Source organism: Zootoca vivipara, chromosome 3 (assembly GCF_963506605.1).
Source record: "Zootoca vivipara chromosome 3, rZooViv1.1, whole genome shotgun sequence".
Lineage (NCBI taxonomy): Eukaryota > Metazoa > Chordata > Lepidosauria > Squamata > Lacertidae > Zootoca > Zootoca vivipara.
The window spans coordinates 88556768-88573344 of NC_083278.1; the positions used below are offsets into that span (position 1 = coordinate 88556768).

Genomic DNA, 16577 nt, shown 5'->3' on the forward strand with positions numbered 1-16577 from the left:
TCTCTCTCTCTCTCTCTCTCTCTCTCTCATATGCTAAAAACTTACAGATAATTAGCCGACAATAAAAATAGCACAGCACCAACCATTTCATTAAAATCAGTCAGTTCTCCAAAGCCTGTTGGTATAAGAAAATATTCACCTGCCAGCAGAACAACAGCAAGGAGAGAACCAGTCTGTCTTCTCTAGGGAGGGAGTTCCAAATTGTGGGAGCTGCCACCGAGAAGGCCCTCTCCCATGTCCCCACCTGTGAAGGTGGCGGGTCTGAGAGAAGGGCCTCCTATGAAGATCTCAAAACCCAGGGAGTTTCATCTGTGTGAATGTGGGTTTTTCATATCACTTGGACCTAAGCCATTGCTCTATAGGTTATAAACAACACTTTGGCTTGTGCCCGGGAACTATCTAGCAGGGCTGTTGTAACAAGCTCGCTCTAACCAGCCCCAGTCAACAATCTGGCTGCCGCTCTTTGAGCCAGTGGAAGTTTCTGAGCACTTTTCAAAAGCGGTTCCACGTAGAGTGCCTTTCAGTAATCCACACATGGGATGTAACGGTGTCACTGTGGACAAATCAGACATCTCATGGGAAATAGAAGAGGAGCCTGTCTGGATCAGGCCAATGGCCCATCTAGTTCAGCATCCTGTTCTCATAGGATGCCTATGGGAAACCTGCAAGTAAGATCTGATCCCCACCCCTCCTTTGGCTTCTAGCAACTGGTATTCAGAAGCATTACTGCCTCTGACTGTGGAGGCAAAGCAGAGCCATCATGGCCTGAACTGCAAACCGTCTCTTTCCAACCATCACAACCTAGGTATGAAATTTAAAAAAGCAAGAGGTGTATTTACTTTCCAGAGAACAAAGCAGTGCAGCATGGTAGTTAAGAGGGCTGGACTAGTGACTCAGCTAGATTGGTAAAGAAAAAGTGTTTTATATGCATTGTATATCTGCAATATATCAATTAAAAGACGCCTGCTTCTTGGGAGAAAAGCAATGACAAACCTAGACAGCATCTTAAAAAGCAGAGACATCACCTTGCCGACAAAGGTCCGTATAGTTAAAGCTATGGTTTTCCCAGTAGTGATGTATGGAAGTGAGAGCTGGACCATAAAGAAGGCTGATCACCGAAGAATTGATGCTTTTGAATTATGGTGCTGGAGGAGACTGTTGAGAGTCCCATGGACTGCAAGAAGATCAAACCTATCCATTCTTAAGGAAATCAGCCCTGAGTGCTCCCTGGAAGGACAGATCGTGAAGCTGAGGCTCCAATACTTTGGCCACCTCATGAGAAGAGAAGAATCCTTGGAAAAGACCCTGATGTTGGGAAAGATGGAGGGCACTAGGAGAAGGGGACGACAGAGGACAAGATGGTTGGACAGTGTTCTCGAAGCTACGAACATGAGTTTGACCAAACTGCGGGAGGCAGTGCAAGACAGGAGTGCCTGGCGTGCTATGGTCCATGGGGTCACGAAGAGTCGGACACGACTAAACGACTAAACAACAACAATGCAATATATCACTGTGACACCAGATGGCGCTGTGGAGTCCTGTCTTTCCCAGCCGGATTTCCCTGTATGAGCTTATAGTGGTACCTTGGGTTACAAACGCTTCAGGTTACAAACGCTTCAGGTTACAGACTCCGCTAACCCAGAAATAGTACCTCGGGTTAAGAACAGAAGGATGAGAACAGAAATCGTGCTCCGGCGGCGTAGCGGCAGCAGGAGGCCCCATTAGCTAAAGTGGTGCTTCAGGTTAAGAACAGTTTCAGGTTAAGAACGGACCTCCGGAACGAATTAAGTTCTTAACCAGAGGTACCAGAGGTACAGCGCATTTAATCGAAACGCTTCTTTGATGTGTCTAGATCCAGCCTAGGACTGGGGAGGAGACCTCAGCTCAAGTTCTTACTCAGCCCACAGAGTGATCTTGGGCCAGTCACCATCGCCTACCCCGCTGGGTTGTTGTAAGGATAAATTACCCGCCCATGCCCTGCCAGGGAAATAAGTACCTCCAATGATGTTGAACATTCATACAATAAGGATATCCTGAAGAAAATTCTAGGCTGTGCAAGGAGTACTTTTAAACTGCTGGCTGGCAGGTGCTACTGAGATCACATTTGGTTAAATCATAGGTATTACTAGCCCAGTTTCCAACCCACCCTACAATTATATTGCAGTGAGTGGAACAAGCTAACAGACCTATACTGGAAGGAGCCTATAGAGGTCAGTTTGGGGAGGGAGTGTGGCTGTTACTGAGTAAAGGGCATCTGTGCAACGAGCAAAAGCTCGCACACAAATCGAGAACATCCCCACAAAAATTACAGTTCTGTAAATCATAAATAAATAGAATGTGACTGCTAATCCTTAAAATATTCAATTTTTCCATAAAATATAGCCAAGAAGTTGAATATTTTAAAGGAAAAGCAAAGTGAAGGAGACTGGTGCTTTGATTTATTAAGCATGTGTTCTAATTTAGCTGCTGGTTGTTTTAATACTCAGTTCCAAACTCCCACCGGCGTCCCCAAACTCTTGACTATGTTAATCTCAAGTATCAGTTCCTGGGATAGCTCAGCTGGTAGAGCACGAGACTCATAATCTCAGGGTCGTGGGTTTGAGCCCCGTGTTGAGCAAAAAGATTCCTGCATTGCAGGGTGTTGGACTAGATGACCCTTGTGATCCCTTCCGACTCTACAATTCTATGAATCCTGTTGTAACCCCAAGGATTTTAATTGTTGTAACCCAGCCTGGAACCACATAGTGGAGGGTAGGTAAGAAATCTACATTATTATTGTTATTATTTCCCCCCTCCCCAAATGCATAGATTTTGCATTACTAACAGCAGCTGTACATGTTACAGGTAGGTAGCCATGTTGGTCTGACATAGTTGAAACAAAAATAAATAAAAATAAAAATAAACTGTGTGCCATTTCATTTTTGACCTGAAGAGTCTGGCTTTTGCCAGAAATTATCAAGACTAAATCCATTTTTTAAAATGGATGTTTCTAATAAATTTAATGAGTGAGTATCTCATTTTACATCACTTGGAAGGAGCCCAGCCCTCATTAAAAAGAAGTGCTTCTTGTTTGGACTTGATCATAACTTGATTATGGCTCCTAGGGTTCTAAAAGCAATCTGTTATTCAAATGTTACCGGATGAGCTTCAGGGAAGCCACATCTATGCCACATCTATGCCACACTGCGAATGTGCCACACTGAATGTAAACCACAGAGGAGTCAGTGAGGATGATTCAAGCAAGCTGGCCAAGTCCAGCCCGGTAAGTGACAGCAACTATGCCATCATATCCCATGCCACTAACCCAGAAAATGGTTTCCTAGTTCCCACATACAGTATTTCCTAGCTGAAATGTGGAATGAGGGGCAAAGCCAATCTCTAATCAAACAAGCCAGATGGAAAGGAAAAGCTGCTCCATTCTAATGAACCAGTATCTGTGGGCCCAGAATGAAACTAACTATAGATGTTCAGTAAAAACTATAGATATTTTTAATACTGTATTTGATGTTTTGCTGTGCTGCTGGAAGTCACCCAGAGTAGCTAGGGCAACCCAGTGAGATGGGTGGCATATTATTATTATTATTATTATTATTATTATTATTATTATTATTATTATTTCACTGGATCCAAATAATGCCGAGGAAGGTTCTTTGTCCTGGTCCTCCTTCCAGGGAGTCTTTCAGACTTCAGCTGTGATCATGCACATGCTTAACTAGGAGTAAGTCCCACTGAATTCAGTAGCTCTTGCTTCTGCGTAGATATGCATAGGATTACACTATTTAACCCAGGGACGTGGTCCTTCAGGTACTGATGAATTACAACTCTCATCATCTTTGCTCATTGGCCATGCTGTCTGGGGCTGATGGGGGTTGGAGGGTCATGGGTTTCCCATCCCTCTAATAATTTTAGTAATATTTTTATTATTTAAACCTTACCCATCTGACTGGGTTGCCCCAGCCACTCTGGGCAGCTTCCAACACAGAGAAAAACACAATCAAACATTAAAAATGTCCCAATACAGGGCTGTCTCTAACAGCTAAAGATCTGTTTTCTGGATTATATATATATATATATATATATATATATATATATATATATATATATATCTTCTAGCTTTAAAATCCAAATACCTTGGACATATCTTTAAAAAGATGTATAAATTGATGTTGATGTTTTTTGTGTTTTTAACATTTTGTTGGGAGCTACCCAGAGTAGCTAGGGCTACCCAGTCAGATGGGCAGCATATAAATAACATCATCATCATTAATACCATTATTATTATTATTATTATTATTATTATTATTGAAATATGGTAAATAAAAGCCAGCCAGGTACCGGTAGATAAGTGAGATGAGAACATTTCATGTTACTTGCACATGACAAAATACAAATAATAAAAAGATAAAAAGACTTGTTCCTTTAAAAATAAAAAAAGTTGAAACATTATTGTGACAAACAATCTTTATTTGGGTTTGAGAACAGAGAGTTTTAACTGTATGTTTTAGCTCAGGGGTCAGCAAACTTTTTCAGCTGTGGGCCGGTCCACCGTCCCTCAGACCTTGGGGGGGGGGGGGCCGGACTATATTTTGAAAGAAGAAAAGAACGAATTCCTATGCCCCTCAAATAACCCAGAGATGCATTTTTCAAATAAAAGCACACATTCTACTCATGTAAAAACACGCTGATTCCCGGACCGTCCTCGGGCCGGATTTAGAAGGTGATTGGGCCAGATCCGGCCCCCAGGCCTTAGTTTGCCTACCCATGTTTAAGTTGTACTGTATGTCTCTGCTGGGCAAATATCCATGTAGCGGGAGGGTTGAGAAGGGTGGCAGATGAGAGAATCCTAAGGAGCCATGATTTATTGTGACATAGAATGAAAACAAGTTAGACGTCAGACTGTAAAAATGCCTCACAGGATATAATGAAATACTGACTATTTGGGACGCAACTCTGCATCAAATATACAACACTGTGTGTCAGCACCGTGGCTTCATGAAACTGGGCTAGTGATTAAGGAAGTCAAACAATTCAGGACAGATTTATTGCTGTTGTCAATGAGCTAAATTTATTGTTGTGGCACAACAGCAGCTTCCCCGGAAGCTAGAAACCAAAAGACAGGATAACCCTAAATGGTCAGGCCAGTAGCGCCATTTCACCCAGCGTTCTTGTCCCTTGACAATAGCCAGGTCTGGGTGTTAAGGGAATACGCTACAAACAAAAAAATAACATTACAGTATTAAAGTACTCAGTTGCCTTTTGCACCCCTAGGTACTAGGATAAAGCTTTCTCTTGGACTTGCTTTTGTTTGATAAAGCAACCAGATTTATAGTGTTGTTGAATAAATGCAATTTTAAAAGATTTCCACACCAGTTTTCGGTCAAAATGAAGATGGCTCGTAACAAGAAAAGAACTTTTTGTGGAGAGGAATGTGGGTGTAAGTTGTTTCTTTCTTCTTTTTGCTGAGTCATTAATAATGTTGGAATTTTTGTCATATTTTTGCATTTGGTTTTCATTTCTAATGTGTTACAGGGAGATTGGACGCGAGAGGCTGAGAGACTGCCCCCCCACACACATTCACACCCGAGCCTTGCCTCACCACGAGGCAAGGACAAGGGGTCTTCGCTGCACATTACCCAAACCTCATTCATTTAGGTTCAAAACTCCGTTCACAAAGTGTCTGCCGAATCAGAAACTCCAGAACCCTGACGGCAGCCCCTAATGTCAAGAAAATGAACAGCAATATATCTGCAAACGCATTGCCTCTGCAAGGGAAGCTCAGCCCAGTTTGCAGGAGTTCGGACTCCCGGGCTGAGCCCCAAGTTACTTACATCATAGAAGCCTACACAACACAAAACACTCTTACTGTATGTAGGTTTTATTTTAACAAAAGAAAGCAGGGAAAGTGTCAATACCAAATGCAGCTGATAAATGTATCTATGTACTGGCTCAAAGGGGAAAATGTATCTACGTACTGGCTCAAAGGGAAAAATTCCTAAGAAATCACTCGTATCAATCTTCTCAGTTCCAATGGCATTTAGGGCCCATGGAAGTGTGGTATAAGGGGAGGGGTGAGTGAGCCCATCATAATCCCTGAGATGTACAGTCATGTCCCAGGGCCTTCCCAAGGAGCCATAACAGGTGATATCCTGCGCCAGGATATACGTATAAGTTAAACAAGCTATAGCTTAGGGCCCCACTCTCTTGGGGGGCCCCCCAAAAAAGTAAAGGAAAAAAAACCTGGATGTACATTTCTAAAATACTGTATAAGATAAAAAACAAATAAAATAAAACCTACATACAGCAAGAGTGTTTTGTGTTGTGTAGGCTCCTATGCTAGCCTGCTCCCTAAAATATCACTGGTTTGCTCATTTCTATATATAGGGTGCCTACATTCTGCATGGACTGGTTACATGGCAACATGTGCAAATAGCTTTATATACCTATTAGGTCCATAAATTATCATATAGCATATATTCAATACAAAAAAACAGTGACAATTTGTTGTTGACAAAGGACAGCTGGACATATAAAGGGCCCCATTACCTTCAGTAGCTTAGGACCTCATCAAACCTAAATCTGGCCCTGATCCTGCCCCAAGAGTGTCAGACAGATTACCATCTCAGTCACAATGCATACCCATCCCATAGTGGGATGAAGACCGGACAAGACAAAGGGGTGCATTTGACTTGTCTCAGGGACCAAGCAACTATAAATACTTTCCTTTGTACTGTGATGGAGTAAATGTGAAAGACTGTACATTATTTGATTGACAGGGGCATACCTGGATCTCAGGTTCTACCTAAGACCACACCTGTTCTGTGACATATCTATGATATCTTGCTGATGCTTCTGGAAATGCATTATGGGAAGGTTTGGGAAACTTTTAAAAACCTGATGTAACAATTGATCGGGGCTTCTGGCTGCTTTGTCTTTGCGGTAGTGGAAAGTCTTGTTGCAACAATAAAGATCAGGCCCACAGGCCGCTGTTTTGCCTCTAGTCTATCACCTGGCTGAAGTCTCTTGCTTGTGACCCCCGACCTGAACCTATGGGAGTCAAGGTTAGGCAACTGTGGGGTGCTCTAGGAGTAAGCATGGACCAATGGTACCAAGTAGTATGGGAAACAGCCTTACTAGAAAAACTAACCAACAAGCTGAAACTGGCACAGGGACAAATAGAAGAGGATGCCTTCACCCCGGTATGGTTCCCCTTTATCACACACACAGCCCAACAAGATAATGACAAAAAAAATACCGCCAGCATACAAATCAGTATGGCTAACCTGACCCAAAAATACCCACCCACACCACTCACACATGAAAACAAAGACCATCATAGCCAATCACAAATGAATAACCACACCCTTGGCCAACCCCAATTTCTCTCACCATCAAAAGAACACAAGCGAATAAAGGAGTACCAACACAAACAAAGCTGACATCAAGCCCTACATATATTAAGCAAAACATAAACATCGTGGCCTACTCTCACCCCCACCCACCCTTCCATTCCCTATCTACCTCATTTTCCCTATTTCTTCTTAGTGTCTTAACAAATGAAACTGATTTGCAAAAATGGTACATGTTAAAATACAAAATACCTTTGTAATTCAATAAATCTTTAATAATTTTTTTTAAAAAAAAAACCAATAATTGTAGGGTGCTCCAAGGACTCTCTTTTACAAATTTTTTCTTTTATAATGTTAAAGAAAATATCTTGTATTTCTGTAAAGTATGCCCGCCTTGAATGTCAGCCTTTAGTGTATTTGTATCTGTTTGATATTTTGTCATGATCTGTTTGTTTACTTAAGATTCCTTTTGCAGCAGGAAGCAATATAGAAATGCTTTAAATAAATTAAATAAATGATGATACTAAAACTGTTCATATCATAAAACAAATGATATTAAGCTTTTATTTGAACTATCCAAGGGTTTTTACTTTTTGTATTGCGTCCTTCTGAACTGCTTGGAGACTATTGTAGATAGCAATGTAAATTATTTAAGTAAACAAACAAACAAATGTCTCCAGGCTTTCAGATCCCATATAGGCTATTGTAACAGCTTATTTATTCATTTTTTTATTTATAATTGAACTTAAACCTCATCTTTCCTTTACAAGGAGCCCAGCGTAGCAAACAAATGCACAATTTAAGCACAAAGAAAGCAATTGTATTGTATCCTTCTAAACTGCTTTGAGACTATTGTGGCTAAGAGGTAGATAAATTGCTTAAATAAATAAATAAATGCCTCCAGGCCTTAGAATTCCATATTATAACAGATTAATAATAATAATAATAATACACCCTTCCTCCCCAAGGAGCCCAGGGCAGCAAACAGATAACCAATTTAAAAACAAAGAAATCAAAAGCATTCTAAAAGAGTTAAAATATTCTAAAACTAATTGCAATTAAAAAACATATAAAGGTAGCTACTATTAAAAACATTTTTAAAGCAATTACTGTACACTTAAAAACATTCTCCTATCTAATTTTTGAGGTGGTAAATACCGGTATGTCCTCTCTTTTCCAGTCACTTCACTTACTTTGTCCTCATTGAAACAACTTTTCTTTACAGTCAGACCTACCCCTCCCCAATAGGTAACTGTGCCAGTGAATCACAAATATAACAGCTGGAAGAATGCCAGAAGTTAAAGCAGAAGGTTGGGTTTTTTTACATGTCCATATCCTTTGGTTTCATTTCCTGGGTATTTTAAATATGACATAATTTTGAAAAGAAACCTCCTGCCATTATTCTGGCCATTTCAAACCATTTGTTATTCTGTTCACTAAGACTGCACTGTTAAAAAAACACTATGTTGAGTAGTGGGTTGTGGGGGGGGGCTATAAATATAAATATAAACAAATGATATGATCCAGTGCAGTTACAAAATGAAGAAGAGTCAGAATACCAGGGAGAATGCTGCTAACCAAATTAAGCTAGATAATCAAATGCAGAAAGTATGCAGCATATCTGTCATTCATATAAATTATAATAATAATAATAATTTATTATTTATACCCCGCCCATCTGGCTGGGTTTCCCCAGCCACTCTGGGCGGCTTCCAACAGAAAAATAAAACACAATAGTCTATTAAACATTAAAAGCCTCCCTGAACAGGGCTGCCTTCAGATGTCTTCTAAAAGTCTGGTAGTTGTTTTCCTCTTTGACATCTGTTGGGAGGGCGTTCCACAGGGCAGGCGCCACCACCGAGAAGGCCCTCTGCCTAGTTCCCTGCAACTTGGCTTCTCGCAACAAGGGAACTGCCAGGCGGCCCTCGGTGCTGGACCTCAGTGTCCGGGCAGAATGATGGAGGTGGAGACGCTCCTTCAGGTATACTGGACCGAGGCCAGTATAGGGAAATATACAAGGATATACAAGATCTGTCAATCAAATGAGATCTAAACACTTCATATCCAAGCTAGGGGCCAAATTTTGAGACAATGGAAATCCATGCCCAGCTTTCCCCCATAATGCTTACTTTCCCCCAAGGTATTTGTTCCATTAGGGAAGCTTACGTGGATATATAGTTTGCGTGTGTAGACCTTTTAACCACCCCCAAATAAATTCAGACAAGACTCAAATTTTTGGTTTGGTTTTTGGCAGAATTTAAGCCACAACTTTATTGATTACAATCAAGTGAGTGGCTGCATAGGCTCTGGTTCGACTAGCTCCCTGCACCGTGGCAGGTATCGTTGACCCTGGGCACCAACCGTAGGTCAGCCTCAGGTGAACACCTGGGACAGTGGAAAGCAGGGGTCCTGCTAGTCCTCCACCCAGATGTCTCCTGGACTCAGACTCAGGGCACAACCCCTTACAGGGTTGACCAACCAATGAGTCCGTGGATTCCTTTAGCGGAATCCCCATCGAATAGGGATGGCTAGAGCGTTCTGCTACCCCTATCACCTGAACCAGAGCCTATCTGCAACCTTACAAGCTGTGACGATTTGCTACGCGGCAGGTGAAACCCAAATGGCACCAGCCAATCAGCCAAGTGGGGGAAATTCCTGCCGTGCCCCTGTCCCAACAACAGGTGACACACGACGGCATAGCAAGGCCCTAAATATAGGGAGAGGTGGGTAGGTGTTCCGATGCACTGAGCCCAAAAGAGGAAGCTCAGAGACACGTGCATAGGCTTATATAGAGGTCCCTCAATAGAATTTCGCTGGCATCCCATTGGTCTAATTGCACCCAGCCTCGAGGGACCTCCAATAGGGCCACGTTGTGGCCATCCAAACGTTCCCACCTACAACACAGGGTCTGGTTGCGAGGCCACACCACAACATGTGCCCTCTTGTTAGGGAGGACCCAATTTTTCCAAATAGCTGCAGGGGAGTGTGTTAAATCCACTTCCTCCAGCGTTTCATCCTGACCATCTCTCAAACAGAAAAACACATCGAATTGATTTGCCAAATTTAAAAGAGATAGATGAGGATCCCAGCAAGTTTCTCCATCACCTTGTTTAGTATAAAAGCCCAGGAAGCCAGCCACCAGACTGTATGTACGGCAATAAAATATAACTGGCATTTAAGATGCCAATAATGATAATATGTTGGAAATGTATTCCCGGTGACCAAATAGGTTTCTGGATTAAGTTGATAGGCGACTTCAATTGGACAGTAATCTATTTAAATTTAACCATTTCAGTTCCACTGGGCTGTGGGTTGGGCCCTAGGCATCTTTAAATCTAAACTATCAAAAGCAACGCGGCTCCAATTTCTAGACTACTGGTTTCTGTAGCACAAAAGAACATTGAAACATCTTACCTTATTCCAAGTATTTTCCTCTGTCCACAAGAGATTAGTAATAAATCCTAGCAGAGTAGCAGTCTCAGTCTCAAGTAGCACCTTTCTGTCGCCCTAACTGGCAGTAAAGCTCCGACGGTTTCTCTCATCTAAACATTTATGTGTACGTACATCCTGCTTATGCAAATCTAACAGGTAAGCTCCACCTACCAAGCAAAAGTTGAAGGAAGGTAAATGTTAATGGAATGGGTTTGCTGAAAGTGTTGCAACAGTAGGCATTTTTGGCATCAGTCACATGACTTACCTGAAAGGACCTGGCAGCTTGACAGAAAATGACACAGCTGTTGCCCAAAAGAAAGAGCACTTCCTTCTCTGTTTATGGCTTGTTTTTCTCTCCAAACCTTAAAGTGTAAACAGGTGACTCTGTGGACAGAAACGCCCCTTGCCACAGCATGATGGATGGGCTTATTTAACTTGGGCCCAGGTACACAAAAAACTACAGTTTTGTTTTCGTGCGAAGAAGTCAACTAGGTTGCGACAGTTGCCACGTATCTGCACATCAGCTGAGGCCAAGACCTTGCACATAAAAATATGAACATGGTATGTACCAGGGACAGGGCCCTTTCAGTGATGGGCCCAATATACCATCCCAAGAACTTTGCATAGTTCTCTCACTTGCCTTATTCTGCCAGGCTTTTTGTTTATTTAATTACTTTTCCCATCCCCAATATACAGTTATATTGGGTGCTGTATTTAAAAAAATCATTGCTGCATTGCTTTAAACTTTTATATGTATTGTAAGCTGCCTTGTGAAAGCTTGCCCAAAAATGATATGCAGAAATATATAGTAGTAGGAATAATATTTATTTATTTGCCATGTGTCCTCTTTTTCCAGCACACGTCCTCTTTTTCAGGGGTGGAATTTGAGAAAATTTGCATTTATTTGCTTTGAATGGAGTCATAGCATCCTTTTTTCCACTATTCAAAATACGGCAACCCTATTAACACGCCACGTTTGTAGACATTAAACCAATTTTACTAATACAAAAACTTACACGAGAAAACATTTTTATAAAATTTATCTACTTCCTCCTAGGTGACTAATTGTGAGACGCTGGTAAAGGTAGCGAGCCTCTTTCTTCAAGCAGATAATGACTAAGCAGTTAGTCACTCTCAGGTTTGGCGGGAATAAACTTTTGCATAAACCTCACTGTCTGTGTTGGGAGACATTGTGGTTCATGAGGAGATACGCTGATGATGTCCAGCTCTATTTCTCCATAACATCTGAGTCAGGTGAGGCTGAGCATGGTCAGGAATGACACCTGGATGCAGTTGTGGAACGGATGAGGGCTAGTAAGCAGAGCTTGAACCCTGTGGAGATGGAGGCGCCATGGGTGGGTGCCTCCAGTGTCCAGGAGATTGGTCCTCTGCCTCTCCTAGATGAAGTTGATCTCCCTCTGAAACAACAGGTGCATAGTTTTGTGGTCCACCTTTGTCACTTGAGGCTCAGGTAGCCTCAGTGGCTAGGGGTGCCTTTTACCAGCTATGGCTAGTGCAACAAAGACAGGCATAGCCTAGCCGCACTGAGTCATACAGTGGTGACCTCAGGACTTAGTTATTGCAACGCACTCTATGAAGGCTACCCTTGTACCTGGTTCAGGAACTCCAGCTGGTGTAAAAGGCTGCACATTGATTGGTACGTAACCACCCCCACATAACTCTGGTGCTCAAAAGTTGGCACTGGCTGCCCATGTTATCAGGCCATGTTCAGTCTTCTTGTATTAATTTACTAGGCCCTAAGCAACAAAGGTCCGTATAGTTAAAGCTATGGTTTTCCCAGGAGTGATGTATGGAAGTGAGAGCTGGACCATAAAGAAAGCTGATTGCCAAAGAATTGATGCTTTAGAATTATTATGCTGGAGGAGACTCTTGAGAGTCCCATGGACTATCCATTCTTAAGGAAATCAGCCCTGAGTGCTCACTGGAAGGACAGATCCTGAAGCTGAGGCTCCAATACTTTGGCCACCTCATGAGAAGAGAAGACTCCCTGGAAAAGACCCTGATGTTGGGAAAGATGGAGGGCACAAGGAGAAGGGGACGACAGAGGACGAGGTGGTTGGACAGTGTTCTCGAAGCTGCCAACATGAGTCTGACCAAACTGCGGGAGGCAGTGGAAGACAGGAGTGCCTGGCGTGCTCTGATCCATGGGGTCACGAAGAGTCGGACACAACTAAACAACTAAACAACAACAAGCAACATGGGTCCAGGATATCTTAAGGACCACCCGATCCCTTATATTCCTGCCAAATTACTGAGATTTGTGGGGGACTTTCTGTTGGTAGCAGTGTTCGAAACTCCCATTGTTCTAGCCGCATTATGCAACAGGGAATTTCATTAGCATGAGCAGTTTCTGAGCTCTGGGTGCAGTACTGCACCTAAGATTTCAGATTAAAACTGCAGATTTCAGATTAAAACTTTCTGCCCCCCCCCTTCCAGCTGCTCTCTGAAGACTGGAGAAGAAACCCTCTTAAGAATATTAGGGGGCTGGGCAGGGGAAGTAATAGACCAGGCACCCCCAAACTGTGGCCCTCCAGATGTTTTGGCCTACAACTCCCATGATCCCTAGCTAACAGGAGCAGTGGTTGGGGAAGATGGGAATTGTAGTCCAAAACATCTGGAGGGCCAAAGTTTGGGGATGCCTGGACCAGACCCTGTGAAAAATGAACGTAACATTTTAGCTGAGGTTCATTTATTTTCAGCTTTGTATTCTTCTTATTAAAAAACGTACCTAGACATTCCGTTGTTGCACCCATAACCTAGGTTTAAGGTGCCATTTAGCTCCTAGATTTCATTTCTGTTTCTAACACTAGCCGGTAGCCCCCCTTGATTCAGATACATGGCCTCCAACTAAGGGAAGCTGTGCAGTCAGTGCCGTGGGACGGTGGAACTCCCTCCTAATTGGGATTTGAAAGGCTCCCTCCTTGAACTTCAGGCTCATGTTCCAGCAGGCATTGTCAAGGTAGGGCTTGGTTTTATGATCATTTTTTATTGTTTTACTGACCCATCTTCTGTGGATTGATTTATGTGCATGGCTAGGATATGCAAATAATAAAGCGGCATATAAATGCCTTCAGTAAATAATAAAGATACCAAAGACTGTCTATTAATATAAGCACACTACGTGCTGAAAAACACAGACAGGCGAATAACCAGAGACAGAATGTTGGGAAAGGAGAGAAATTGCAACAGTCACTCAATTGCCACCTACTAAGGGACCTGAGTGGCCCTGGGGACAGAGCCCAGCGAGGGTCATGGGGAAGAGTTATGCACCCAGCTGGAGGGGTGGGTGAATCCCTCCATTTTGGTTTTTCGACGTTTCTCATTTTTTCCATTAAGGATGGCATCCAACTGAAAAGTCTGGCTATCACAAGTAGGGTTGCCATATGTCCAGAAGCAGTGTCCAGGCGGAAATTGCTTTTTAAAAAAACCCCACACCCAGGAAAATCCAGACATATGGCAGCTCATGTTGGCATTGTCATTTTTGGAGACTTTCAAAAACTTCATTTTTTTGTTTGTGATTTCACCCAGAAAGCTCAGCAACTTTGGGCAAAACTAAAAAAAAAAAGTGCAACAACTTTGCAAAAAATAATGATAAAAATGCTCATTGCACCTTGGTCCAAATGCATAGGACTACTGTGTCCAGTTTAGGAAAACAAATTTGTGAATTATGGCAACCCTATCACAAGGACATTCAGCAGCACCATAGAACTACTCCACCCTTTTCTTTCTCTGTGTGCCTCCCACATGAACCCTAAATCTGTTCCAGGGGCATTATGGGGCATCCAGGAAGAAAAGAGAGCAAGGAAGATCCGTTGTGCAGCTAAAAGTCCTTGTGCCGGCAGAATAATTTTTTCCTAATATACATATTTCTGTATGGAATTTGTTCTAATATACACCTTTTTTTTCCCAAAGCAATTTTCCTTAAAGGAATGTGTTTTTGAATGTTATTTTCAATCGTATATGCATTAATTTGCACACTTCCTCCTGGCATATGCATTTTTTTTAATACACTACTTGGCAGGAGAAGTGCATTGCAGAATTCAGAAAAGGTAACTTTGCCTTTAAATGTGAATTGAATTAAGTTTCTTCCCTGATCTGGCGTGAGGCCCAGTAGGGCCAACGGATAAGGTTTTGTGCATAGTGCTGCAAAGGGTTAGAGCCTATGCCAGGCTTCCTCAACCTCAGCCCTCCAGATGATTTGAGACTACAATTCCCATCATCCCTGACCGCTGGTCCTGCTAGCTGGGGAACCATGGGAGTTGTAGGCCAAAAACATCTGGAGGGCCGAGGTTGAGGAAGCCTGGCCTATGCATTTGGACCAAGGCACAATGAATATTGGTTACAGTCTGGGGCAAACACTTTGCTCACCTTGTCCTTGCACAATCCATTCTCCCACGTACGTCACAAAAACAAAGCAAGGACTAAAAGTGCATTACTCATGACAGTGATCCCAGCCACATGTACAACACATGCCAATGAAATGCAGAATGACACTAAGAAATTAATAGTTTAGAAAGCATTCTGGAAACATTGCAGGAAATAGTTTTAAATGCTAGAAAACAATTCAACATTTTATACAGCAAACTGTCCCTGCTCCCAAAACCACCAAATCTATGGCAAAAAACTCCAGGTCTGTGCAAAGCAGGCCCCGAACACTCTGTGGTTTCCAGCAACTGATATTACTGCCTCCAGCTGAATAATAATTATTATGATATACAGTGCTATTTTTCTTAGAAAAAGAGGTGACAAAACTCACCATGAATGTCTCCCTTGTTCTCGTAGAATGGCAATGGTGCCCACCCGAGAGGTGCCAGAACTGAGCTCCAGCAACTTATGGTTGTAAAAAACAAACCCTGAATTTATATATTTATTTATACATATGCCTCACCTTTTTCCCTGACAGGAACTCAAGGCAGCTTACAGATTAAAAAAAACCCAGCCAAAACATACAGGAAAACAATCATTTAAACAGTTGATAGGATTTTGTTGTTGTTTAGTCGTTTAGTCGTGTCCGACTCTTCGTGACCCCATGGACCACAGCACGCCAGGCACTCCTGTCTTCCACTGCCTCCCGCAGTTTGGTCAAACTCATGTTCGTAGCTTCTTCCGACCTGAGGGGCTCATCTTCCAGCGTCATAATGTTTATATGCCTGTTGTCTTTGTCCATGGAGTTTTCTTGGCAGGGATACTGGAGTGGCTTGCCAGTTCCTTCTCCAGATGGATCACGTTTAGTCAAAACTCTCCACTATGACCTGTCCATCTTGGCATGGCATAGCTCATAGCTTCTCTGAGTTATTCAAGCCCCTTCGCCACAAGGATTTTACCTATCTATAATCTATATTTAAAAACAACAACAGATAATTGCAAGAAGAACAGCCAGGCACTAGCCTTGTCGTTAAAAGCAGACAGTTCCTCAAAGCCTGTTGGAACAAAAAAGTATTCACCTGCCAGCAGAAAGACAACAAAGAGGGAGCCAGTCTAGGCAGGGAGTTCCAAAGTCTGGGAGCCACCACTGAAAAGGCCTTCCCCTTCTCCGCAGAGAATAGTCATAATGGCTGGTAACCACTGATCCCTTAACCCCCATGATTTTGCCTAATCCTCTTTGAAAGCCATCCAAGTTGGTGGTTTTGGCTGCCTTCTGTGGGAGCGAGATCCACACTTCAGCTATGCGCTGGGTGAGCAACGCTCCCTTTCTCATCCTGAAGTTAGCACAGTATGCATTTCCTCCTGACTCCTAGCCATTGGTGCCCTTTCATTCTCCTTTAGTTTGAGAAATCC

At 42.6% G+C, this 16577-nt stretch overlaps 1 protein-coding gene across 1 annotated transcript in view; it reads right to left on the minus strand.

Annotated features, from left to right (window-relative positions):
- Positions 1-11032, minus strand: part of CAPN14 (calpain 14) — a 49308-nt gene extending 38276 nt beyond the window's left edge. The window contains exon 1 of the mRNA XM_060272963.1: positions 10761-11032. The gene's annotated coding sequence lies outside the window, so the exon portion shown is untranslated. The remainder of the gene's footprint in view (positions 1-10760) is intronic.
- Positions 11033-16577: the final 5545 nt, after the last annotated feature.